The 6000-nt window shown below is 40.6% G+C and overlaps 1 protein-coding gene across 5 annotated transcripts in view; it reads right to left on the reverse strand.

The window, feature by feature from the left end:
* Positions 1-4884, reverse strand: part of LOC116312251 (striated muscle preferentially expressed protein kinase-like) — a 41103-nt gene extending 36219 nt beyond the window's left edge. For 2 of the 5 annotated variants that reach the window (XM_031729627.2, XM_031729625.2), the window contains exons 1-3: positions 4802-4884; positions 1341-1383; positions 400-429 (exon numbers count right to left, since the gene is read on the reverse strand). The gene's annotated coding sequence lies outside the window, so the exon portion shown is untranslated. Of the gene's footprint in view, positions 1-399; positions 568-1340; positions 1391-4801 lie in introns of those variants that run through there. The other 3 variants (XM_031729626.2, XM_039607489.1, XM_039607488.1) reach the window with 3 other exon arrangements.
* Between the last annotated feature and the right edge of the window lie 1116 nt (positions 4885-6000).

The following is a 6000-nucleotide window of genomic DNA, read 5'->3' on the forward strand; positions in this document are numbered from 1 at the left end:
CTACAATCAGAAAATAAGTATGGTTTGCAAAAAATAATAAAGTGAAAGCTGAACTCTGAGTGCATAATTTACAAAAAGAAGACGTGGGATAAACATCTGACTTGGTTCTCAGTTTTATGGGGAAAGGACACAAAACAACAGGGTGCTACGATGATAAACACGATGCAAACAGAGGATCGCAGAGTGCAGATCGCTGATTGACAAAGCTCGGCCTAGATGTTGAGGACAAAAGATGCAGTACAGAGGCAAACAGACACACACACACAGACACTCAGGGTCAAAGTAAGGAGCCTGAAACCACATCTCCGTTGCTGAGATCACATTACATCAGATGAGGTCGGCGACAGAAACAAATCAAATAAATAAAAACAAAGGACAGAGGATGACAGGCGGGTTTACCATAGCTTTGCTTTCGGCAGGAGCGGAAAACTTCGCTTCCATAGTGGCAGCAAGAGAGGGCAGACGGGAGAGCACCGTTACTATGGAAACCAGCATCTCTCTCACCCACACGACCAATCCTCTTCGTACCCATTAGAGTCTAAAATCACCAGCCACACTGCTGGGTGGCTGACAGATATGTTTACTGGTTAGAGAGCCTGCGAAGGAGGAGGACGACAACCACAAAATAGGTTGCACCTCATTGCGCCTCACATCAAGTCACATCCTTATTAGATAATTCCAGAAGCTCTGCCTAACAATAAGAAAGCCAGTGTAACATGAAGAAGCACAATTAACCTATTGCACTGCTAGTGTGTGTATGTGTGTGTGGTTTTTTTTTACGGGTGTGGGTATGTAGATCCACCCAGCTGTATCAAATGAAGTTAAATAGCTCGCACGCTAAGCGAGTTAAATCAACTCAGTGATGTAATTACAAGGAAATATATTTTGAAGTGTATAGCCTGAATAGTAATGTGACTAGGAGAGCTTAAATTACACAAATATTGCCAAATATTATACCTCAAGCCGTCAAATTTACACATTTTTCAAGGATTTTTATGCAGCAGCAATATTGCTCTGTGGGGGTGGATGTACAAGAATGAGCCCCACTTTCTTGCTAAGGAGTTGAGCAGTACAACATACACAGAAGCAATACAGGTGTTTTTAAAACCATTCGTAAAAAACAGCTTTTATGTATAAAAGAGTTGTTCCAACTGAAGCGCATGCCATTGAAAGCTAAAATGGTGACAAAAGAAATGGGATCAGGCAAAAAAAAAAAAAAAACGAGAAATGGCTCAAATTTACATTTTTTAAACCAAAATAATAAATAAATGAATTAAATATAATAACGGAAGAGACTACGGTAGAATAGAACTGGTGTAAAGCTCATACTGACAACACACCATGGGTAAATCTGCCAAATGTCCGTGTGGAATGCCCAGTTCTCTGAAATAAGATACAAGAGTAAAACGCATTATTCAACAGTAAAGGCAGCCAAACACTGTATTTAACACAGAAAAACAAACTGCATAGATTCCCATTTACGGAAAAAAACTGTGGTCCTTAATGAAACCGCTCATCCTTAATAAAACCCTGCACTTCAGGCATCACAGTTTTCACCTGTGTCTATGGTGCATCTCCGGTGCTGTCAAGCCAATTTGCGTTTATACTTCACTGATATCGCGCTTCGCTAAAAGGTCAAAAAGCCCTACAGATACTTAATTTGTTTAGCATATTGATCTTCCTGTCAGGTCCTTGTTGGGGAATCATCTGGACACAAAAATACTTTGAAAGCTTTGTGGTCAAATTAAGTGAGTTTAGTCATGGTGGATGTTTACAGTTGTATTTAGTGCTTTCCAATTGTAATTTCATCACAGACATACAAAAATGGGGAATGTACTATAAATAGGCGTTTTCCACAGCAGACCTTTTGCCTCGTCATCTGAGGAAAAGCACAAGTGTAACTAATACCGGTAATTACATCTGCCTTTTATTTACACACATCCTTCTGAGCCTCCCTTTGGCTTCCGGGTGTTTTTCATGCTTCCCGACTGACATGGACTAATTGAAAATTAATGGACTTCAGGTTCCAGGAACTAAGGTTATTCATTACTCTTTTCCTACAGTGACGAGCCAAAATATCTGCTGTGGAAAATATTCTAGCTGACTATATCACAATATACCAGCACTCACGATAACCTTGATGTTTGAAAAATGAAGTAGTGATATCACTGAATTATAGATGTATGGCACCTTAATTGCTATAAAAGGAAGCAAAAAAGAAAATTACATCATGCTAGCTAGCTACTACTGCAGTAGCTAGGGTAGTAGCTAACTAGCTAGCTAGTTGCTACACTTTGTGGCTACTATTGTGCAGGAGAAAAACACTTGAAGCCTCTCGCACCCAAGAAGAGTAAATGTAGTGCCTGTATGTTTTGGACATGATCATTGTGGGGTGAAAATCTGATATTGTGGCATTCCTTAACATGATCTCTTTGCCCTTGCTGCATTATGACATTGCCTGTAAATATGAAAAAAAAAACACTTTATAAAAGATACAGTGGGATAACTGCACTGTAAGAAACTGTCATTATAAATTATAGGTACATTTCTTGAGCAGTGAAGTTCATTCTTCACTACTGAAATAATTTCTGTGCAAAGTCTAAATTAATTAAGTGATGTGTGGGATGTGTATTGTCTCAAAGGACATGAACATCACCTGCAGTAGAGGTGGGCAATTAATCTTTCCGAGGGCAAACATAGGAAACTGGGACTGTTGTGGAGGGCCGCACCAAAAGCTTATAAGGAGATAAAATTGTTATTGAGCAGAATTGAGTTCAGTTTATTGGCACGGCCCTCCACAAAAGTCCCAGTTTCTTATGGCCCACTGGGAAAAACAATGGCCCACTCCCAATCTCCTAGAATATGACTCAACACCTGTAAGTGAGAATCCTGCCTAGATACAGTGAATTCACAGGGCCTTCTATGTAGCTGAAATGATAGTCAACCCTCTCCAGTCTTGCACTCATGTTTGAGGAGAAGCTGTTGCTAAACAACTTGTAAACAACATGGCAATTCCTGACTAAGAGAAAATTGTGATCTACAGTAGGCAGACATAGAGATCTCTTAAGTCACGCAAATGGTGAATACAAATAGTATTTTTAGGTTCTTAATAAACAAAACATTTCTTAAAGACTATGTTCAACTATAAATTTGGGACATTTTTAATGAATGGGGCCATAAGTCAGTCAGTTTTGCTAGCCTCTTGTTCTCCTCAAGTTCAGTTGTCCAGATATGCTGATAAAGATGGTGAGAGGTGATTGAAAGCCATTAAAAAAGGGAATGAGGCTCAAAGTTGAAATTCTGTATAGAGGTACAGAATAAAGTCATAAAAAGGAATAATCTGCATGTGGTTGAAAAGAAATATTTTCTACGCAAACTAGGCCTGGTAGATCATTGTGCTAATTTTATTTGTTTTATTCTTCCTCTCTTCATTACATCATCACTTCACTTGCTACATGCTTTACAACTTCTTAAAAGCCGCAACAGGTCACTATCACAAGGAAACGTGAACATTTCAAATTGATAAATGCTAAACTGATAATCATCATCCAGGTGCAACTGTAAAATCAAGAGATCTTTTTAAAATGAGAATATGTGACAAATTTTGAGTGTCGGTGCTGTTAAAGCAGCTGGTGAACCTTCCTGGACAGTCTGTCAATCATCACAGAGGAGCACTCCTCAGAATGACTCACGGCTCTGCAGCGGCTTGAAAGCAGAAATAGGAAAAGTGCAAAGTGAAGTGACTCATTTCACACTTATCCTCTCTCCCCCCCCGCCACATTCCCCGCTCACTTCCTATTGGTTGATGTTTTTGTGTCAGGCAAATTGATTAACAGTTGCCTGGTGGTAACCGCTGTTTGACAGATTGCCCTAGAAGCTTCCATCGTTGTCATGATCTCCATTGTTATGCCCCCAAGGCGGTCATATCAGCAAAACCCAGCCACAAACGGCGTCCTTTGGAAAATTTGGATTTGGCAAAGACTTCAAAAACATATTCTGTGGGTATAATCTAAATCCTTCCAGCACTATTCCGACAAATCTGCTGCTGGAAAGCGAAAGAACACGTCTCAAGAGTTTTTGATGTGGATGTAGGATTCAAAAGAGGCAAAGGGACCGTCAGAAATCAGCTTCGTATTGTGCGTCGCTCACTTCGTAGCCATTGTGAGTAGCTGCCCTGATTCTCATGTCTCCATGGAGTGTAGCCTACTGACACACTTTTCATCTGCCCCGAATTTGTGAAGCCTGTCATACGAATTTCTTATTGTATAACAAATCTGTCTCGATCACCCGAGCAACATACATATTTCATGACAAACAATGTGCACACTGTAGCAGAGGGAGTGCATTTGGACTTGAGGGTGTGAAAATGGATGTTGCCTTTTTAGATTTTCAGGATGAGCGTCTTCAGAAATCATTTTGAATGTATTCAGGAAGGTGAATTACATTTTCCCTGGGCTGACTTTCTCTGTTCGATTGTCCGGATTCATCCCTAATTTTTCAACAGATATCAAACACAAATGCAGAAAACAGCAAGCATCACATTTAATAATTTAGTTCCTGTAGCATTTTCCCTACAGTATTGAAGTTGATCTCATTGTATTAACTTAAAAACATCTTAATCCTAATTGCTGATGTGTATTTTAAAGTCGTTTGCCTTTGGCAAATCAACAAATGTCAGGTAAAGGGTGTGGCATGTCATCCTAATATGTTTAAAAACCTACAAATCTAAAAGAAAAGCATCATGACTAGTGCTTCATAAAAGCACCACTGTGGACATTCTTCCGTAAAGAAGCAAACTCACCTGAAATCTCTTCTTGGACCAGATTTTCTTCATCTTCAAGTGTTCAAGATTACCTGTGGCATGAGCTCACGAAAACATCCCGGCCACCCCAAAAAGCCCAGGGTGTGGCATCAACAACAACATAAAAATCAGGATTCAGAGCGGGATTCAGCTGCCTTTTTGTGCGTGGGCGTGTTTACTCTCCAGTCTGGCAACAAGACGGGGAGAAAGGCAGCGAGAGAGAAAGCTGGAGGATGCAAATAAGCCAGAGCCAGGTGTCTTTGTGTCTGAGTGTGTATCCGCTGATGTGAACAGCGTCCCTGTCTGACGTAGAGGCTGCCTTTAGAGGGGGCAATTCTCAGCTGGTTTGTCTAAACTCCCCCCACTCTCTGCCCCTCAATCGAGAGAGAGAGAAAGAGAGAAAGCACACTCAGAACGAGGGGAGGTGGGGGTTGTAAGTCTGAGCATAAGGGGTGCGTTGGGCTTGATTGCAGTGATGAGAGTGGAGAATAAGAGGAGGAGGAGGTGGAAAAATGAGAAGCTTCGGCAAAGCGTGTTGACTTTTCTCTGAGTCGGAGGACTTGGAGATGAGAAAGAGCAAGGCTGATGCAAATGAGTCAGTTAGAGATGAACGAGAAGGGAAAGAGATAAAGAGAAAAACGGAGGGGGGGGGAGCATGAGGGACAGATGGGGGAAAAGATTCATGAGGGAGGAGGCAAAACAGGAGAGAAGGAAAGAGAAAGCTGGAGGAAGAGGTAATAAATGACAGAACTAGGGAAATAAGAAAGATAGAAATGAAAAAGGGGGGAAAGGGCAAATAAAATATAAAATATCTATGCTATATCTATGTTCTTCTGTTAATGCACTCCCCCCCAACAAACCAAATCTTTACCACCATCCTTACAGCTTCTCCCAGTTTATTCTCCTCTTTGTTATCCTCTTCAAGCAAGGTCGCAGCCTCTCAGAAAAACCCACAAGCCATCAAATATTTATCTGTATTTCATGTCGGTTACCTTTAACCAGTGATAGGGTCTAGACCTCAAGCAACTGAGGGTGATATGAAGTAGAAGAGCAAATGCACTACCCTACATGCATTAGAGGTCAATACACAACAAACAGCAGCCATAGTTTGAGGGAAACCTAAAAGCGTCCCCATTTTTGAATAAATAATTTTGTCAAATAAACAACCAAAATTTAAAAATTTAAAAAAAGAAAAACAC

Source organism: Oreochromis aureus, linkage group 23, assembly GCF_013358895.1.
Source record: "Oreochromis aureus strain Israel breed Guangdong linkage group 23, ZZ_aureus, whole genome shotgun sequence".
In the NCBI taxonomy this organism is placed as follows: domain Eukaryota; kingdom Metazoa; phylum Chordata; class Actinopteri; order Cichliformes; family Cichlidae; genus Oreochromis; species Oreochromis aureus.